General features: G+C 49.7%; 2 long non-coding RNA genes across 7 annotated transcripts; both read right to left on the bottom strand.

Moving 5' to 3' along the window:
- Nucleotides 1-622: 622 nt before the first annotated feature.
- Nucleotides 623-20,717, bottom strand: LOC309610467. 6 transcript variants are annotated; one of them, XR_014233966.1, is made up of 4 exons: nt 19,458-20,717; nt 11,156-11,291; nt 7,535-7,819; nt 623-1,723 (listed from the first exon to the last, which is right to left on the bottom strand). It is a non-coding gene; the product is annotated as an uncharacterized lncRNA (long non-coding RNA). The 6 variants fall into 6 exon arrangements; XR_014233967.1 differs by having other exon boundaries at nt 7,535-7,701; nt 19,458-20,709; XR_014233968.1 differs by lacking the exon at nt 623-1,723 and adding an exon at nt 2,188-2,246 and having other exon boundaries at nt 7,535-7,701; nt 19,458-20,711.
- Nucleotides 10,417-11,149, bottom strand: LOC309610468. Its single transcript, XR_014233972.1, has 2 exons — nt 11,041-11,149; nt 10,417-10,571 (listed from the first exon to the last, which is right to left on the bottom strand). It is a non-coding gene; the product is annotated as an uncharacterized lncRNA (long non-coding RNA).
- Nucleotides 20,718-20,956: the final 239 nt, after the last annotated feature.

Below are 20,956 nucleotides of genomic sequence, written 5' to 3' on the forward strand. Positions count from 1 at the left end.
CCTCCCACCCGGAGCCTGGACCCTCCCACCCGGAGCCTGGCTCACAGCGTTCGCTCTGCCTGGGACGCCCTGGCTGACCCTCCATTTGTTAAACCTGAACGTCCTTCAAGTTCAGCTCCAATGTCACCTCACCAGGGATCCTCCCCAACCACTCAAATGCTGCAAGAATTTACCTGTCCCTCTTCTCTGCTTCTAGACCGTTTCCTGTAGCCACTTCTCACCACCGGGAATGCCAAGAGAGTTGATTGGGAGCAGAATTGATTTTGTACACTGCATATCGATGCAAGCAGCAAAGGGCTTACCTGTGAATCTGAGATTTTGCCCACCTGCTTTACACCCCACCCCAAGGCTGAGAATATACAGACGGGCCTCGGAGCTGAGCCACCGAAACCGCGTGTGTCCCGAGTAGGTTCTCTCCCGTCCCAGCTTTGGCTCCTGATGTGGACCCCGGTCTCGTTCCTCTGTGCAGAGAAGCCCACCAACCCTTCCCACTCACTAACTACAACTCAGAACTCTGGGAAACCACAAAAACAACTATCTGAGGGCTGTGAAGAGCAAACAAAGCAGGCAGATTGTGGAACCGACTCAAACTTGGAGAGATGATTGCACACAACCACTGGTCCCCATTGTGGGATGCTGAGAACTTTAATAGAAACTCCATCCTGCTTGCCAGAGGAACTAGGAGAAGGGTGCAGAGAATCCCGGAGGGGACCCCCTAATTCTATGTGTAAATCCACACAGGTCTCAGCCTAACCCTTGAACCACCCGTGCAAAGGACAGGCCCCAAACAGCATAATGGGAGTATTAGCTTCCTGGGGCTGCTGTAAAAGTCTCCACACACTTGGTGGCTTAAACCAACAGAAACATTTTCTCTCCCAGTTCTGGAATTTGTTCTGGAGCCAGAAGTCTGAGATCAGTTTTACTTCTTGTTAATTGGAGTTCATCAAAATTAAAATTTTTGCTTTTTTGAAGATATAGTAAGAACATGAAGAAGCAAGCCTCAGACTGGGAGGAAACATTGAAGGATTTGTAGGGACACTATATTAAGAACTTGTACAGCTCGATTACAAACAACCCAATGAAAAACTGGGCCAAAGATTTGGATGCTTTCAAAAGAAGGTACCCGAATGTCTGGCAAGCACATGAAGTGATGCTCAACATAATTTGTATCAGGGAAAGATGAATGAAATGGACAATAAGATACGACTGCGCTCATTGCATTGGCTGTAATTAAAAACAGTGAACATGCCAAGTGTTGGGGCAGATGAGGAGCAACTTGCTGGTGGGGATGTGAAACGGTCCAGTGCTCTGGGAGACATTTGGGCAGTTCCTTTAAGAGTTAAACATACACCTACTCCATGGTCCAGCCCAGCCTTTCCACTCCTGAGTCAAGTTACTCCAGAGACATGTTGTGTCCAGGACGTGACTGTTCTTTGCAGCTTTGTTTGAAGTAGCCAAAACAGGAAACGACCCAAGTGCTCACTGTAAGGGTAAATGAGAATCATTTTCTCCATTTATAAAGGCCCCAAAGACCATTTTTCCTTTCTCAGAGTGTGTTCTGGGAGACGCAGTGAATCTGTGTCCTTGCTCTGTTTGGAATACAGGTCCGTCTCTCCAGGACCGAGCCCAGGCTCCAGGCTTACAACGTAGAGATGTTTCTCTGGCCACGTGGACGGACTCAGGAATTAGCGCCAGGCTCCCTCACAGGAGATGTGGCATGGAGCTGGAAGAGAAGAGACATGATTGATCTTTCTTCTCTTTTGTGGCAGAAATATGTTGGATTTCCCCCTAACTTTGTAGTCATCTTCAGGCCACCTTACCTGCATGTAAATCTGTTGATGTTTGCTCCGTAATGTGGTGTGTTCTCTGTTCTTCTATTGGTCCAGAGGGTCTTTCTCTTGGCCCTATTTGCATCCTCAACCCCACCCACAGGTGGATGGATAAGCAAACTGTTGTCTATCCAGACCACGGAACACACTCAGCAATAGAAGAGAATGAATTGTTGACTTGTGCAGCAGCATGAATGGATCTCAGAGAGCGGTGCTGAAGCCCAAGTGGAAGCCGGGTCTCTCCGACCCCATCCTCAGTGGTCTGGGTATTTCCCAGGGCTGAGCTCTTGGCCCAGAAACAGCCGTACTTTTCCCTCAGTTTGTTGTCTTATCTTCAGACTATTTTTTCACAGCCAAAGTGGAAGTCATAATGGGGGTGGGCAGTGAGTGGACTTCAGTCTCATCACTTAAAAACATCTATAAAAATATGCAGGGCTCTGCCTCAACCAAGAGCCAGTGATCCTGAGAACAGGGTCTTGAGTCTGAATTTGCAAACAGGTAGTGACCCAAGAGCTGCCTCCTCATCATCTGGGGACTTCCTTAAAAATAGCTCCCTGAACACCTGTGGGAACTGCAAGTTAATTGATCTGAGATGGTGCTGGGAATTTGTATTTTCATGAGGGGTCCAGGTTATTGTAACACGCAATAAAGTGTGGGCACCGTGGCTCTGAGGGTCACGTCATTGACTGGAAAATTCCATCTTTTTCAGTCTCTCCACTTTTGCCTTCACCAGCAGCTGGTGCCTGGAAGCCCCTCAGAGGAGCTGATGGCAGCCTGCACACCAGAGGCCCCTGACCAGCTACCCCCATTATTTTTGCACTTTGCTTTTATTTCTTTTAACTGAGTCTTTGAAGCCTATGAAAATGCAAACTACCTTAGGCAGATGGAGTGAATTAGGAGATGGTCCAAAATTCTTTGCCTTTCTACCCACTGAGAGGTAGGGTCTCTGTCTCCCCCTGCCTACCCCACTGCCTTGAATTTTGGAGGAACAGATGCAGCAGAAGATGGGACTGTGCCAGTTTCTAGGACCAGGTCTTAGGGAATCGGCAGCTTCCCCTTGCATCTCTCGGAATGCTTTAGGAACTCTGCGGCCATGCTGTGAGGAAGCCCCAGGGGCCCTGTGGAGGCGAGGGGAGGGTGGGTGTGGGTGGGTACCAGCCAACAGTGAGGGCACATCTTCCAGGTGCCTTGAGTCACCCCAGCTGAAGCCTGTGGATCAGGGTGAACCATCCTTGCCAGGCCCAGGGCAGACTTGGGACTAAATCCAGGACTGCTGTTTCGGGGTGGCTCGTTTTGCAGAAATGGGGACCTGCAAGGGGAAGCTCTCACGTCGGTGTTTGAGACCAGCTCTCAGTTGTCCGTCTTCTGTCACTGAGCAACGGTGACCCAGGACAAGCGGCCGATCTTCACTGACCTTAATTTTCTGCATCGTGAATTTGGGTAACACTGGACTAAACGATCAAGATGCTTAAGATTCAATGATTTTGTGGAACTCTGTGATTTTTATCTTCATCCGAATGAAGGGTTGGTAGGTGGGTCTGGATGGGAGGTGGAGAGAGGGGAAATCTTCCCTGACAGCCCACCCCTCACCTTTGGGATAAGTGGGTCCCTGACTCTCTCCAGCTCAGTAATTCTCAAAGAGGGGGAGTCAGATAACATCTAACAGCTCATATAGGTTTTTAGTCACAAAATGTTTTGATATTTAATAAACCTTAAAGGAACATATGAGATGCTGCATCCTCCACAGGAAGCAGGCATTAAAAAGAAGCTTGGATGCCTCATTCTGGCTTCTCCGACTCTGCCTGGGGCCGGACCCACGTTGCCACCCCCTCCCTCTCACTCGGAGACCAGAGGGTTATCCCAGAGATGATCTCAGGGCATCAGGAGAAAGCTCGGCCCAGTCCGTCTCATTTACTGAGCTGCCTTACCCTCTCCCAGGCCGATGCCGGGGGGCTTGCCCTGGAACAGATTTAATTCTTTTATTTAGTGTCCCTGAGGACAGCGGAGGGGGTGTCCACCTGGCCCCTGACCGCGTGGAACCACGTCATAAGGCCTTTGGATTCAGGACCTCCTGTTGCCCTGAAATGAACGATGTAAACTCGTTCCCACCATCCTGAGTGGCTCCTTGCAGGACTTTCGAGGTTGAATGCACTTAATCCGTGGGGATTTCCTATTTTGAGAGTGAAAGGTGCAGCCTTGCTAAGTATAATTAAACACTTACCCTCGGATGCTTTTCAGAATTTATCCACAGCAGCATGTGGTTTGTGTCCTGCTGGGACTTTAAGGTTATTGCATTGAGAGGGAGGGTAGGGTGGGAGGTGTGTGTGTTTTTTTTGTCCTGGTAATTTCTCACTTGCCTCTGAGCTGTGCAATTTTCAATGGGAAGAGCTGACCTTCCAAATAACCCCTGTGATGCCACCGTGCTCTCACCTGTTTCTATCCTTAACGCTGAGGGGCTCAAGCGTTCAAGGCCACACATGGCTTGGTCGTTTCCTTCCAATTTGTGCAAAGAAGTCTGTCCATTCTTCTCTGATGTGGACTTTCATTTCAGACTTATTAAGCCGTTGGAAACACCCTTCCCTTCTGAGTCCTGAGATGATCAAATGCACATTCCTTCCCTGTATTTGTTCTGCACTTAAAGCATTTCAGACCATTGGGCTTAAGGCATTTCTCTCATATCTGTGTGGAATATTCCCATCTTCTCTCATCTTTGCTGAAAATACAAGCCAATCTATTTCTGTGAGTTGTAGATATCAATACAAATCCAGGTCCGTGATAAAGGACAAAATATAGAAGGAACCCAGGTGAGCTGGGTTGGGGGTGGGGGAGGAAGAAAAGGACAGTAAGTGGAGATGTGGGATTAAAAACATGACCCCAGGGCTGAGACACAGAAACATGGGTGGAGTGAGATGGGTGAGGAACATGTATCTGTCAGTAGGGGACAGGTTATGCTGTGGTAACAAACAGCCCACTGATCTCAGGGCCTTCAAACCAGGCAGGTTTCTTTCTCTTGCACAGAAATCCCCTGAGGTCTGGGTGACCCTCCAGAGCACCTGTCCCTTTTTTCACTTTTATCAGACAACAGAAGACCGAGGCTCGATCTCAACTGTGTGGGAAGCAGAGGGAACTGGTTGTCAGTGAACAAAAGGAACGGTTGCCACAAAATAGAAAGAGGGGGCACACGGGGGGAAGAGAGGTTGCAAACTTCGGTGGGGGGCCCAGGAGCACTTGGGGGTGTGAGGTCAAGACTTCAGGGTATAAGGACTCAGGGGCCTTTGGGGCTGACGAATGCCACCCTTGTTCCAGCCCAATTTCTGAGCCAATTGAGAAGGGAGGCTCGGGGACCTGCTGAGAGGTCCCTGTGGCTTGTGACAAAGCTGGTTTCCCCTGGGGAGGGGCATGTGTGTCTCACTCACGGGGATCTTGTCAAACAGAGGAAAACAAGGAGGAATGAGGGCAGCCCTTCTCCCAATGGCCCCTCTAGAGGCTCCAGGTGGAGGGCGGCTGAGCCAGAGATGGAAGCAGGAAAAGACAGAGAAGCAGACTTAGGGACAGAGACTCGGAGAAAGAGGAAGACGTTCTCGGGAGAAGAGAACACCTGGAGAGACGAGTGGGATGGGGAGACAGAGAGATGCAGGGGCTCAGAGAGAAGTGGTGAGAGATAGAGACATAGCGAGACAGGGATACAGAGAGAGAGACAGAGACAAAGATAGACAGAGATACAGACAGAGATAGAGAGAGATACAGATAGAGATAGAGAGACAGAGACAGAGAGACAGAGACAGAGAGGGAGGAAGAGGAAGAGAGAGAGAGGGAGAGAAATCAGACTTTTGGGGGAACCAAGGCAATAACTACAAAGAACCCGCCTGGGTGGGTTTGGGGACGTGGAGGCTGGAAGGCAGGCTGACGGTGCCCGGAGCTCTCCTGCCCACCTGCTGTGTCCTCCCAGATTTTCATACTTTCCTATTCCATCTACAGAGATGTGGGTGACTCATTGCTTGGAAGTTGCTGAAGGGCTGTGGGTAGAGAGTAAGCCTTTCCTTGCTGCTTGGAGCCCTGGTCCGGGAGGTGGTGCGGGCCCGGTGAGGGGGGAGATGGGGGCGCAGGCCCTGGGCTCTGCCAGCGGTCTGTCACCTGGCCACCTGTCTGCGCAGAGCCCCTCTCTGCGTCTCTCTCATCCATCTGGACAACCATTGTTTGTTAGAAAGCTTGTTAAAACATGGCCTGATTCAAGCAGAATCTATTTACAGCCACTCACTCTTAAGCATTTTTGTCTGCTTGTTTGTTTATTGCCAAAATCACACAACAAACCTTTGCATTGATTCTTGCATTTGATAGTTTTCAACTCAGAAAATGAAAAAAACAAGTGGAGTGGGAATGGCTGTCTCACCGAAGACTCTGAGTTCAGCTCCAAGTCCCCTGTTGGGCCAAGGTCGGCATCATTGTCTCATCTGTGTGTATTCTTTTCAGCTGTTCGCAAAAACCACGTTCCAGGCCTTTGAAGACGCACGGATGCACATCTTCTTGGTCAAGTTCCCCAGCGGGAGGTTTGCAGGATCAGATGCCCTACGCACCCCCGGAGAGCGCTTGCCTCTAAATGCTTGCTCCCTTTTGGCATTTAGAGAATATCTGAAGTAGTCGACATCCTTTCTGGCCTTGACAAAATCCATAATGCATTTTCCCAAGCACTTTGGCCCTTCATTTTTCAAGTGATCTATTTTCTCAGGGAAACGTAATCCGCATGTTTCTCATTTACACTTAACTCATCAGTCTGCTGTCTGGTGAAGTCGGGTGGCGTTCAGGGGGCCCGAGGTCGCTGTCATTGAGCTTAATCGGGTGTGGGACGCACAGCGGCCACTCACCCTGCTTCAGACCACGTCCCCTCGCCTCTGAACTTCACTGTCTGGGGCCAAAGTAAATGTGTTTCTCCTTCCCTAGAATTTGTGACTGATCCCCTCTAAACCCTCCTAAGGGCTTAATAAGAACAACATGGGCTCCCTTCCCACCTCCCACCTCTGTACTTCCCTTTTCCTTAGCAAGTGCTCAGTGTTACAAGTAGATCTGTGGAGACAGATGACTGTAAGGGGTTCTGACTTCGGTCTGATTACAAAGGTCCAGGCCGGTCTTGGGTTCAGCTGAAATTGGGTGTCTGCCATTGACCTGACTTTCCTCTGCTTGGGAAAGTCGAATGTGCATCCCAAATTAGAAGTATACAAAACTTGGATTCACTAGAAGCCAACCTTCCACGGGGAGCACCGCCAGCCCCGACAGACTTCCCAGTCTGCTTTGATAAGTGGAAGGCAAACCCCAGGGAAGGGCTCCGATACCAGAGATTGATTGAAAACAAACACCGACTTAGATGCACATGGTTGGGCCTGCGCGGCTTTCCACATCTGCATCTCAGAGCCAAACGATGAGAAGTCTTCGCTCTTGGAATTGCCGCCCAGGGCACAGCGAGATCCTTAATCATCACGGAAAAATTCAACTGTGTGCAGTTCTGCTGCAGGAAAATATGTGCCTGCGTACGTTTTAGAAACATCTTCCATGTGGACAAGGGAAACAACTAGAACTTTTCTGGTTAAAACAAACTTAACCCCCCAAAGTCAAGTAACCAGAACATACCGCTGCCTCCAATATTTAAAAACAGAGGATGATAAAAGTCACCATTTATTGATTGTTTCCTGTGAGCCAGGAACATCACATACCTTATCTGTCCAGGGGTTGACGTCACCTCCCGGGGAGAGAGCTGGAGGTCGGGTGGAGGTGGCAACGTGAGAAGGTGGTGGTTCTGGGCCCCAGCTCCTCCCCCACGTGGCTGCTTCTCCCAGGACATCGTCATGGAGGCTTACGTGTCTTCATTCAAATGCTGCTTCTGTCAAAAAGGGAGTCCGCGTTTTCTCTCAAGGAGGCTGTATTTCAGCCTTCCTCTCCAGGTTAACCCAGGATTAAATCAGGCGTGATCCAAGCAAGGAATCAAGGCTGAACTCTTCCTTCAAGGAGAATCGTGCAAAGAGAAATAATGGAAAAATAGCCACCACATTTGGAGAAGTTTGGAATTTCCCTAATACTTCCCTGAGAAATGATTTTGGAGAGACAAGAGGTGGAGTCAGAAAGCAGGGCCCCTGATCCTGGGGACACACACACCTGTGCCAGAGGAGGCTGCTGGGCTTTTGAGGCGGCATTAAGGATGGGGAATGACCATACCCACTTCCCTGGGCTGCCCTAAGCGTGTGAAATGCCTTATCCTAGTGTCTGCTCATGGCCATGGGCCCTGTCGTAGGTGAATCTGAATCTGTGAACAGTTCATATTTGACCAAGGAAATGTTTTTCTCCTCATGGAATGGTCATTTTGGTTTTTCAATATGGCAACCAAAGCTCTAATCAAGGCCAGTCTGCGGACAGGCTTCTGGACAAAATCATGGTTTCCCCTTTTCTTTTGTTTGCTGCACATGGTTGACATCAGTGATGGAATTATACTGGATTTAAACACATCTCATTGCACACGGTCAGAAACTGGTCTGCAAAATCAGGCTGAACCCAGGCCCTGAGGATGGTTCTCAGCCTTCCTGCTGCAGGTCAGTCCAGAAATCCTGCTTCTAGGCCCCTTAGAGGAACAGACGTTCAGATACACGTGCTGCAAAACACAGACCAAGAGAAAATCTTTCTGGACGTTTTTTAGTCCCTTAAAATGTGTGTGGGTTTTGAGACGGTAAAGAGCTGGTTTTAATCTTGGTTAAACGGAGGGAAACCATCATGGCTCCTTATCAGCCCAATTATTCATCAGTAGTGAGGTAACTGAGAAAACTTCACAGCCAGTGTAAGGTGCCCAGAGATTGCTCGCAAACGCCGACTGTGTATTCCCGTTTGAAGCAGCCTGTCTTCCCTGATGCAATGCGATGCCAGGGGCACTGCACACTCTGATTCCCACATGTGGGCAGCGGGTCCTCTGGACACACCCATTTGGAGGAATTCAACAAAGAGGGAAAGTGGAAACATCCACTGGGGTTTTTTTTTAGGTTTCCCAGTGCATTTAAATTTTTTTAATTTAATTTTTATTTTATATGAAATGTCTGTTGGGTTTTTGACGTTCTAACTGGGGGAGGAGGAGCCAACTGTAGTATGTGTGCAAGTGTGTGTGTGTGAGAGAGACAGACAGACAGACACAGAGAGACAGTGATTCTGCCACCCCCAAAGCTCCCTGAGCACATGGGCTCCAGCCTGTGTCTCTGAGTCAGGCTGCGCGGCCCCTGCCCTCTCAGATGCGACGCAGACGACAAAAGCACGCACAGTTTGAATCCTCGTGAAGAACAGTGTAACCCACTCCCTCCAACGACTATGTGAAACTGGAGTTAAAACTTCCGGAACCTGTGACCCCCTCCGTCAGTGGGAAAGTCCCATCTCAGCCCCGACTTGAAGGATGAATGTGTCGCCCTCCCCCACCCCGCCCCGAATGGGGCTCAGCGCAGGGCTTTGATCTTCCTACATGAGAAGAGCGACTTTAAATTATGAAAGATGGCTTTTGATGATGGGAATAAAACGGATCTGCTCCCACTGTGCTGGGCTCCACGTCCCCCCTCTCACATTCCTGAGCTTCCCATCTGGGCATCCGAGAGCTGACAGCTCGGGGGGTGGGAGGGGAGATGTGTGTGACAGCTCCGGGGAGGGGGACAATGGGGGGACGTTGGGAAACGCCGCTCTGGTCCTCTGCACCCCAGGCACTGACGTCCAGCCCACATGATAAAGTGCCACCACGCGCTTGCTGCCAGGATGCGGGAAGGACGCAGGGAGGTGGGAAGGCTGAGGAGGAGATGAAAGCACAACTTCCAAGGCTCCTTTAAGTTGTACCATCCTGAGCAGAGCCAAGCCTGAATTATGTAAAAGCTGGCCGTGTGCCCACATCGGGCCATGCTCAGATGGTTTTGTAAGCAGGCGCTCTGCACCCGGCACACGGGCTGGTCCACCCTGGACCAGGGAGATGCCTGTGAAGCGTCCCTGGGACTGGTGGCCAGACGGCTGGCCTGGGCGAGAGGGGGCCTTTCTGGGTACTTGAGCTCCCGGTGCGGCCAGGTGGCAGGGTCCTGTCCTCCCCATGAGGACACCATCAAGATTGTTTCAAGCCCACCCCGTCCCTGCCTGAAATGAAAACCACGCCTCCACTCTGGTGTCAGACTTGGAAATCAAATTTTCTCCAGGTCTTCCTAAGGTTCTCAGAGGAAACAAGACCTTTTCCTGGGTCTGCAATTTTATCCTTTCTGCACAGACGCCCCTCCCTGCACGCCCTTTGCCCCCTACCCCGGGGGCTGTGGGTGATCCGAGAAACTCAGCCCTGCAGGGACCCTCATGTTAACTCCCTTCTGTTTGCTGCTTTGGGGCCCAGGTGTCGAAGGGCTCGTGGCGGCCCTGACCCAGGATCTGAGGGCACAGCCAGCTGTACCCCGTGGGTTCTGTGTGTCGGGGGACACATCCTACAAACAAGGACTAATCTGGTCCAGTTTCTGCAGCTCCAACCCACCCAACACCGCAGTAAATGCGGAGATGCAGATCTGCATTCTTTTCCCAGAGGAACAAAATAATCAAATGTGCTGGGTGACACTCAGGGGGCCATTTAATGTGAGCCTGGTGTTGCTTCCCGGGAGACACCAGCGGCAGCCACATGCAGGATGGCCTTGGGCACGTGGAAACACACAGCTCCATAAGAGGACTGGGTCTGGGGGCCCCCAAACCGGCCTTGAAGCCTCTGGCCTGATTTAGATTTGTTCATAAAAACAACACAGTTGGTTCCTGTTAAGTCAATAGCATGTGACTTGCTTCTCAGACATTTAGCTCTGGCAGGTCCTTTAGGACACGGCTGCATGTATGCTGCACTTCACAAGGCCTGGCTAGCTCTGCTCTTTTCTTCATTCCATAGACGGCAGGAAAGAGAAAGCAAAGAGAGAGAGAGAGAGAGAGACGGGAGCTGAGAGAATACCTGTTGGACTCTGATTTTCATCACTTATCCCATATTTTCATGCCGAATGACTTAGCTACTACCTTTAAAAGACATCCTCTGTATTTCCTCTTTCCTACAGTTTCTATTTCCCATAAAAAGTGGTTTTGGAATTGGACGTCAGCTTTAAGCCGACCCCCACAGGGACCATTTCCAATGGCCTGGTAAGAACTGCCACCCCCGTCCCCAGCTCAGCCCCACCAGCTCTGAAAGCCTGGGTGTCACCTGGGCAAGAGTCAGGAGGCAGGGATGCAAAAAGCAAAACTGCCCGTTTCTCCATTCTCCCGTGACTCTGGATCGTGGAAATCTCTCACCAGCCCACTAGAATTCAACCTGGTACCTTGGGACCTTGACGTGTTGGCTCCTGGCAGCAGTGAGAGGCAGACAGCAAAGGTCCGAGGAGAGCGTGGGTAGTTGTGTACTGCTCGCCGTGGGCCAGGCTTCCTTACAAATGGCCCTGGTTGGAATTCGGGGTTCTGTGGAGGAGGGAATGATAATATGACCAATAAAACAATCACGTCTCTTCTGCTGGATGCTGACTTAATCTGGGTTAAGGCAAAGCACACTTGCCTCATTTGCCCCCGACCTCCAGAGACATCTTGTTGATGTCACCATCAACCAGGCAGAAGGGAAACGGCCCCACTGTGTTTGGCCAGGACTGACCTGGGCCACCCTCTGAATTTGCAAACCATCAACCTACAGAGGGGTTGGCGCAAATACCTACGAGGTATATACAGCAAAACGCTTACAACAAAGGCCTTACACTGAGGACGGGATGGGAATCCTGGCTCTGGCACTAATCAGCTATGAAACCCCAGGTAAACCAGTTACACTCTAAGCCTTAGTTTTCTCATCTATAAAATGGACATAATAGTACTCCTGTCTTAGGGTAGCTATGAGCATTCATTGATACAAAGTACATAAGATGTTTAGCACAAGAACAAGTACTTAATAAACAGTGGTAGTGTTATTACTATTATCACCCAAGGAATTGTCATTAGGTGATTTGAGCCAGGAATGAATAGCTTTCCCCAATAGGGTCCTTAAAAATGAAACCAGCTAGTCATCTAAAATCTTGCCTTCTCTAAGCCTCAATCCTAGACCTTGATTCTGACATCCAGCATCTTGAAAATGTGCTTGACCGGTTCCAAGGGGCTCACTGGCAGAGACCCCCTGGGGAGGTGGTGTTGGAAAAACACTGTTTAGCATTTTAGCAGCGACTTCCAGACCAGGCACAAAGGACACTTACACTGCACTTCAAACCGCACATTCCCGGTCAACTCAGAGATCAAGCTCTGGGGACAGAGTCGGACCTCACAGAATGAAAACTTGGGTCTTTGGCAGGAATCCTTTGTGAAGCATGGGAAGAATTTCCTTTACGGGAATCCATGGCGGAGGCGTGGGATGAGGAGAAGGGCCACGCAAAACCAGAGACTGAGCTGGGTGGTTGCTTGGCATTCTAATTAAATTAGAAGAATTCTGCTCAGTGGAATGTCTTGGAACATCTACTACGTGACCCAGTTTTGTTCGTAGGGTTTTAGAGCTTATGGCGGGTGCTGTCCACAGCCAGGAGGTAAGGTAGAGTCATTCCAACCTCCAGAGTGACAAGAGACAGTAGAAATGAATATATAATCCTCCGAAACCCATTGGTTTTTGAGATATGCTAAAATTATGATTGAAGTTTACGTGAAAATCTTTAGGTTATCTTAATAAAGCCTCTCCCAGGTCCTCCAAGTTGGCTGTGAAGGGCGGTCAGAGGTCATGTCTCCAAGATTCACCTGCCCTTGGCTGTCTCTCTCCTTGGTGTGCTGGTCACGTCATGGCCTTAGGAATGCGAATACCTCTTGCTTTCCTCTTCAGGAATATGGACACAGGCGCCCTCCTAATTGCCAGGTGTGTGGTGGAGAACAAGGTGTAATGTTTCCTAAGACTCGGTTCAAGTTGAGGGGTGATGGAAGAGACTAGAAGATAACACACAACTGGCTCTGGAAAGGGCAGCACCCTCATTCAGGAAGACCTTCCACCCAACAAAGGGGTGAGCATGCTCGTATCAGAGCCCCCCAGAGAGCAAGCACTTCACAAGGAGTAGCCCGGAGTGTATGGAGTTGCCCTACACACGTGGTGACCCAACGTGTAGCTGTGATGGAAGGGTACGCGGAAAGGGTGGGGGGATGTGCAGTTTCCTCTAGACTTTCATGGCTTTGCTCTGAGCTTCCTCAGCCCACGATAAGGGCGTTTCTCCTCTGGGGGAACTGGAAAAAAAGTGTTTGAAAACTTTGCCACAAGCTACAATGTAAATATCATGAGGTAAAATGAGGATCAGGACTGTGGGGCCCAGGCAACAGGCAGCAGCAGATCTCAGCTCAGAGAGGCCGTCAGTGGATGGGAAAACCCAGTGAGGCCACTGCTGGATTCTCCTGCATCCACAATAGAGCTGTATTCTGTCGCTTCTAGAGACACAGAGATCTATTTCAATAATTAGTAGGTTTGAAGAAGTCTTGAGAAATACTAGCAGCAAGTATTTTCCAAACAAAGGAAGCAAATTGCCTTAAGACCATGCAGAGGAGTTCAGCTAATTTGAACTTTTCATCGTGTGCACTTGCGTGACTGAGGGAGTGTGGTAGAAACCGCCCACTGGTCCCTGAGGTCTGCTCTCCCCTTTGCTCTCTTAGTGACAGTGCTTTCTGAGCTTGTAGTGGGCATCCGGCCGCCTAGATGCAGACTCCTTGGGGTGAGCTGTGATCACCTCTCAGGAGGGCAGTGGGAGTGATGCGTACCATGTGCGGTCACCCCAAAAGGAACCACTTGATCCTGCTTCCGTCCCCTCTCTGGGTGGCTGGGCCACAGGGGGATGGTCAGCCATGTATGCAGAGGGGTATGGCACGCAAGTGGGGGGCTCCTAACTCGGGTCCACCTCCCTTTGGGGCTCGTGGACTCGGAGGGCAGGAATGCAGCTTGACTCTCACTAATCCCTGTCTGACATCTAGCACCTCCTTTATTCTCGGATGTAGGCAACAGATGACTGCTGTTAGCAGAATCTGTGATTTTTACCGTCAATAGAAATAAGGTAATTTCATATGGCAGTTCCGTTTTTGCAGATGTCCTGAAATATTTACACTCATCTTGTCCTCAAAGTTATAACTGACATGAGGTCTGCTGGGGGACCTGGTTATTTAATGTGCTTATTAAAGATTACAAGGGAAATCAATTACATTGAAGTACAGTTACCAATATAATGGGTTTCTTTTGTAATCTTATGAGTTTAATTTCATGCATGTAAAAACATTATTCTAAGATGGGAGCCATCACCTTTATCAGACTGCTGAAGGGATCCATGGTGTAAGCGTGCACACATAGGCATACGCACACGTACACAGGTACACGCACACATGTGTACACACACATATACACATACACACATGCACACATGCGCATGCACACACATACACACACACACGCACACACGCATACCCCTTGCCCAGGGGACAGTAGAGAACTTGGTCAGAGGAACCTGGGCCGAGGGGGACTTTGTGACCAACCTACTGTGAAGACTAATAAAAGAGAGGGTAAAAAGGTACTATTTGGGAGAGTATCGTAGCCTCTGCCCTGATAATACAGAAATTAATCTTAGCTTCAGGAAGTCTCTAGCTTTCAAACTTCTCCCAGTAAAACAAGGTCTGTGTGTGTGGAGGGGCTGGGGAAAGGTCCCGGGGTTGGCTTGCTGCCCCGCATTTTCCCCCGAGCTGGAGAGGAGGGTTACAACCACACTTCCTACGATGCCCTGTAGCTGAAGGGATGGGCGTGAGCTACGCTCTATGAATTACTGTGCTGGTGGGATTTGGGGCGCAGGAGTGGGGCAGAAGCAGCTTCCTGCCTCCTCTAGCTGTGTAACAGCACGGAGTGTGGAGACCAGATTCCGTCTGCTTGTGGGAGAGCACCTGCTCCGTTTCTGCTCTGTGTCCTGTGTGCCCAGAGCTGGCCGTGCTGGGGCATCACAGCTCCAGTGGGGCCCCGGGTAGAAGCTCATCCTCCTGTGTCATTTGGATGATGTCCTGGAATTCTCTCCCGCACGCCCAGCCGAGCGCCCTTAGCCCTCCTGACAACCTGTAAGCACCCAGTTTCCCGTATTAAATCCTTCCTGCTCGAGACACCTAACGTGGTTCCTGCATTGGGTGTGGCAGGCCAGGGGGTGTGTGCCTGTCTCACAGAGGTTGACCCACAGAGACTTCAGCATTTTTTCATGTAAGGAGAGCATGACTTTCACTGCTTTTCCCAATTAGGGGCCCAGTCGCCCACAATTGTGTTGCCTGACATGTTATTACCCGTCATCCCCTTGAACACGTCACCTGTCTCTCACGGTAGCCCAGCGAGCCGGCCGGGGCACGTGGTGCTGCACAGGTGAGAAAGAGAATCGCCCTCAGGTGAGAGAGAGGTGAGTGGCTTGAGGACAGACCTGGCCTTTTGTCTCCCGAGTCCAGGCCTTTTGCAGTGGGTTCTGAGGACAGGCCGGGGGCGGGGGAGCTTTCATTCAGAAACAGACCTCCAGCTGGGACGGGCCTCCCCTAGGTCACCGCAGCCCTGCGCTTTTTTATATCTCACGATTCCTTATGAGCTGTCAGTAGTCTAGGTTTTTTAAAAGGTCATCTTAAGCAAGGTTAAGCTCCATGCGAACTACCTTCTGAAACTCCTTCCTATGGTCACCATGTGGTCATCCTTCACTCTGGACGGAAGGTGCAGAACACGAGGATGTAGCTGACCCCGGCGTGCTGGCACATGCCCCTGGGGTCCCCTGTTTAATTTCTCTTGGCTGGTTTACAGCTAAGGGAAATTGCCAAACACTCTTCCCCTTAAAATACTTTTTCCATGAACTGCGCTGACTTGCCCTCCCTGTGACCAAATTCCAGAAACTCTCCCTTGGCCTGCGAGCAAAGATCGTTCTGAGGCCTGAGGCTTGTGGCCGGCGCCTTCTGGCCTCTGCTTCCCCCCGCCCCACCCCGCCCCTGCCCCCCGGGCTCGGTTCTCCTGGCCCCTTACCTGGATCATCTGGGGAGCATCGCAGGATGCTTTTAAGGGTTTGAGAGAAGGTTTGCCAAGAAGGGCAGGTCTGGCCTGGTGGAGACGTTTGGTGAGTTTTCTACAGGTTGTAGCGTCTGCCAGTTAAGACACGTTTATTATTTATTATATGCTGTGTGCAGAGGACATGGGTGACCTCACACCCAACCCGGAGGGACCCACGGGCACCGTTTCAATGCTACGAACGTTATGGACAGAACGGAGAGTAACAGCCCATCAGAGCTGCCGTGAGAGGCCTGGGAGAGTCAGGATGACAGGGCCTGAGTCAGGGTCCCCTGAGAGTCAGACTGTGGTGCCTGTCTGTAAGGTGGCCAGGCCGGGCTGTGCGAGTTCCAAGGTCCCTGCCAGCGAAAGGTCTGTAACCCTACCGTTCATTCCCCTGGCCCAGGCGCCAACGCTCAGAGTTAGCTTTTCCATTTCCTCCCCACCACTTCCTGCCCCAGCAAATACAAGTTGTCGCTAAATTCAGAGGCAGCTGGGCCTGGGGAAGGGGGCTGACTGCAGACGGGCGCCCTGCAGGCCCTTCCCACGCAGGCTGCGAGGAGGCCGGCCTTGCCGGCTGGCTGCGCACAAATGGGGGCCGATGCCCACCATCTGCCCCTCCCTCTCCAGCCCACATCCTCCTCTGGCTTAGAGCTGTCTGAGTGACCCAGCAGCTCGTCTGCAGGTTGGTGGGGAAACTCCCCCAGCAGGTCGGTTTTGAGGGGCCCGGGCGAGGGAGGGAGCCCCGCAGAGGACAGTTGGCCATGGCCCTGGGGCGTTGACGGGAGGGGCGGGGGGGTGTCTGCCCAGAGTTGGCTGCGTGAGTCCAGGGCGGAGAGGGCCCGTCCTGTGTACAAACACAGGCCCAGGCTCTGTTTCCCCCCGGAAGACACATGTGGTTCCATTCAGATCACTTTGGATCCTAATGCAGTTTCCTTTCGTTGTTTGGCTTGTTTTTGTTTGTTTTAGAAGAATTCACATTTCCTGTGCCCAGGGTTGTCCAAGCACCCCCTGCACTGCCCTTTCCAGATGGGATGTCCTTTGAAGGCACCCCCGGCCCTTGCCCGTCCTCCACGCCCCCTCCCACCCCAAGCAGAAACTGTCAGCAGCTTAACAGTGGGGTGTGTTGAGCATTTTCTGTTTTTCAGAGCTGAGAGCCCTTGGGAATCTTTCTCCTGGTGGGGAGTGCAGTCCTTTGAAGGACCTTTTGTTTTGAAAGAGAAAAATCAACCGAGGAAAAAAGTGCAAGCTCTCTGCAGTGAAGTTTAGGGGCTCAGAGATGCCAAATGAGAAAGATGCCCTTTAGGAAGGCGGCATGGTGACTCCACCTGTGGCTTGATGACCTTGGGACCCCTGGTGTCACCTGCGTCACCTGTGTCCAGGCAAATATTCTGCCTGTCCATTAAATGGGATCTACACCCACCTTTATTAGCTAATTTCAGATGTGCCAGGAAAGCAAAGGTTTGGAGAATTTAGGTAAAATGCACCAAGTCACTGGCTGCTCAGTGGTGGAGGCCACACTTCCAAAAATTCAAAATTCAACAAGAGGGACCATAACAAACTAAAAACCTTCTGCACAGGAAAGGAAACCATCAACAAAATGAAAAGGCAGCCTACTGAATGGAAGGAAATATTTGTAAATCATAGTTCTCATAAGGTGTTAATATCCAAAAATATGAAGAACTCATACATCTCAACAGCAAAAAACTAAACAATCCAATTAAAAAATGGGCAGAAGATCTGAATAGATATTTTTCCAAAGAAAACATACAGATGACCAACAGGTACATGAAAAGATGTGCAACGTCACTAATCATCAGGGAAATGCAAGCCAAAACCACAATGAGATAACACCTCACACCTGTCAGAATGGCTATTATAAAAAAGACAAGAGATAACAAGTGTTGGTAAGGATGTGGAGAAAAGGGAGAACCCTTGTGCACTGTTCAAATTGTTGCAGTTATTAAAAATAGAACTACCATATGATCCAGCAATTCTACTTCTGGGTATTTATCAGAAGAAAATGAAAACACTAACTCAAAAAGATATCTGCACCCCCATGTTCATAGCAGCATTATTTACAATAGCCAAGACATGGAAACAATTGAAGTGTCCATTGATGGATGAAGTGGATAAAGAAATTGTAGTATACATATATAGTGGAATATTATTCAGCCATATAAAAGAACAAACCCCTGCCATTTGCAACAACATGGATGGACATTAAGGGCCTTATGCTAAGTGAAATAAGTCGGAGAAAGACAAATACCATATGATCTCATTTATATGTGGAATCTAAAAAAGAAAAAAAAAAAGCTCATTCATGTTGATTGGTGGTGGCCAGAGGCTGGAGTCGGGGGTGGGTAAAAGGAAGGAGGTCAAGAAGTACAAACTTGCAGTTATAAAATAAGTAAGTCTTGGGGATGTAATGTACATCATGGTGATTATAGTTAGTGATACTGTTTTTGCATATTTGAAAGCTGCCAAGAGAGTAGATTTTTAAAGTTCTTATCACAAGGAAAAGAAGTTCCATAAATATGTGAGGTGATGGGCGTTAACTAGACTAGTATGGTGATCATTTTGCAAAATACACAAATGCTGAATCATTATGTTGTGCACCAGAAACTAATATAACACATGTCAATTATACCTCCATTATAAAAAGGATAAAGTTAAGCCATTTAACTTGAAAAACATTCCACGGGACAGAGAATCCAGGGAAAGGCAGAAGCAGGAATCTAGAGAGAGACCCACAGATGGTCGGAGGGAAGTGTTCCTCGGAGCCCTAAGACAGGTGCAAAGAAAGTTCCTGTTCCCCACGCCCTCGCCGGCCGATACCAGCACTCACTGCTACAAGAAGCAGAGATTTGTAGGACCATACATCCTGGATTTTCTGGGATCTCCCTGATTTCAACCATTCTTTTTCCCTGCCAGCTACTTCCAACGTGGCTCTAAAAATAGAGCTGGTGTAAGTGTAGAGATTTTGGAAGCTTGAACCATCTGTGCAGAGTTTGAAAACATCCTTGTTCAAGGACAGAAATTCATAGGCACAATTTCAGAAGACGATTTTTGCCTCTTTCCTGTCTCCTTTACCAGGGTGTAAGGGAGATGGCACTAAGAGAGAAAAAGTAAATTAAAAAATTAAAAAAAAAAATCCACCAGAGCATTTTAAATGCAGTGTTCGTTTTCTCTCTCCAGCTCCTGTGGAGTAGAAAGGCAAAGGCAAGGCCAGCGGTGAACATTCCAGCCAGGAGCCCTGCCCGCAGCCAGGACTATGGTCTGCTTTAGAGTAACCATAGGACAGCCAGGGGTGGTGGGGAAGGGTGACTCATAGCCAGGGGTTGGGGGGGATCTCCTTCCCATGGTAGAGGAGGGTGTTTCTGACCTCATTAACCTGGGGAATGAAAAGTGATATTAGGCTTTGGAAAACTCCGCCCAGGGAGTTCTTATGTTCTGGGAAGTGTGCTTCCTCCACTCAGATCCCCGTGGGCTGAGATGCTTGTGAGTGCTTTGCTATCCCACTAAGCCTTCATTTGCAGAAGGGAAGTTCATCCCTGACCCTAAAGATAGTTTCCAATGATACCTACCTTCTGGGAGCTCTCGTCTCGATGAAACGGAGGAAACACTTTGGGCATCATGCAGTGAAGGTGGATCTGGGCAGGAAGTGGAGCTGGTCCCGTGGAGTTTCAGGCCCAGACTTGAGGTCCATCTTCTGGCCCCAGCTCTTCAGGGGTCTTTCTCAGGGAAGCTGGTGTCCTCCCCAGCCCTCGGGGCTCCTGTGGGGATGATCAGTCCTCTTGAATGGCTTGACGGCCTCTGGAACCGGCAGAGTCCTGAAAGCTTACTGTGGTCTTTTAGGCAGAACCCCCTTGACCTTGTGTGTCACTCAACAGCCCTCTGCTTCCCCAGAGGCCCCTCAGCTTTCCTCGCAGCCTCGTCACGGCCAGCAGCTGGTCAGGTCACTTCTCCTCTGGTCTTCCTCCCATCATGATGGCCAATCTGAAATCCAGGCAGACTGGGGAAGAAGGAGGGGGCCCAGCAGATACAGAATTTCTGCTTCTTCCCACAGGTTCTTCTTCTGTCTATTGCTACCGGCACCAGCTGCCACAAAACAGCTCTCTGGCTTCTGCACAACCTCTGTGGATTTTCCTGCCCTCACATCCAGGAAGTCCAACCCCGCTTTAAGAAATCCTGGAGGGGTTAGTGGAATTCTACCACGTCCATGAAATAAAGTAAGCAGGTTACATGTGCAATTTCTACCCACAGAAAAGTTCTGCGGCAGCCTCTTTGGGAAGAGTCTTTTAGGGGAGGGCCTTTTACTAGGAAGCCCGTTCTGGATAACACCTCAAAAAGGCTTACCTCGGCACATATGCCAAATCCTTCATCAAATAACAACGAATGTACAGCGGGTGCCTGCCAAGACTCACTGGATGAAAGCCACCACGATTTCCCCCTACAGGGCTATAAGCAGATGGAATCCAGTGTATTCCACACAGTATGAATGAATAAGGCAGGGAAGAAAGTTTCTCGGAGAATCTGCTACAAGTACCTTAGATGATAAAAAGACTGTTTCTTCATATTAATATTTAATTGTCAGGGGATCATTGCCAATTGGCTGGGTTTCCTGCTGGAATGAGCATATGCTGCCATTCTGACTTCAAATGCTGCTGCCTTTGAGAAAGCCCATGCAGGCATTTTCTCAACCAACTGCAGACCAGTCCTAAATGGTGCCAAGCAGGCAATGTTTGTAAGCTGGAAAAGTCGAGCAAAGTGTCCAAGATCATGTCAGAAGGGAGAGGAAAATAAAGAAAAAATGGTACCTTCCATGAAAATATTATCTCAGACTCAAGATGAACTAAATTTCAAGTTAGACTTTTCAAAATTTCTAAATGGAAAAGGCAAATGTTGCATGAGATCACCTGTTATTTGATTTTTTCCCCCTGATAGTTCCATATTTATGAGAAGGTAGTCTGTATGGTTTAGCTTGTGCCTGGGTAACATAAAGTTCTCAATAGGGTTCTTTGGAATGTTGGTCAGGGAGCACAGTTGACCATTTGGAGGGCCAGCTGGTCTCAATTCTAAACTC

This window comes from Balaenoptera borealis (genome assembly GCF_965194805.1).
Source record: "Balaenoptera borealis genome assembly, chromosome: 14".
NCBI lineage: Eukaryota > Metazoa > Chordata > Mammalia > Artiodactyla > Balaenopteridae > Balaenoptera > Balaenoptera borealis.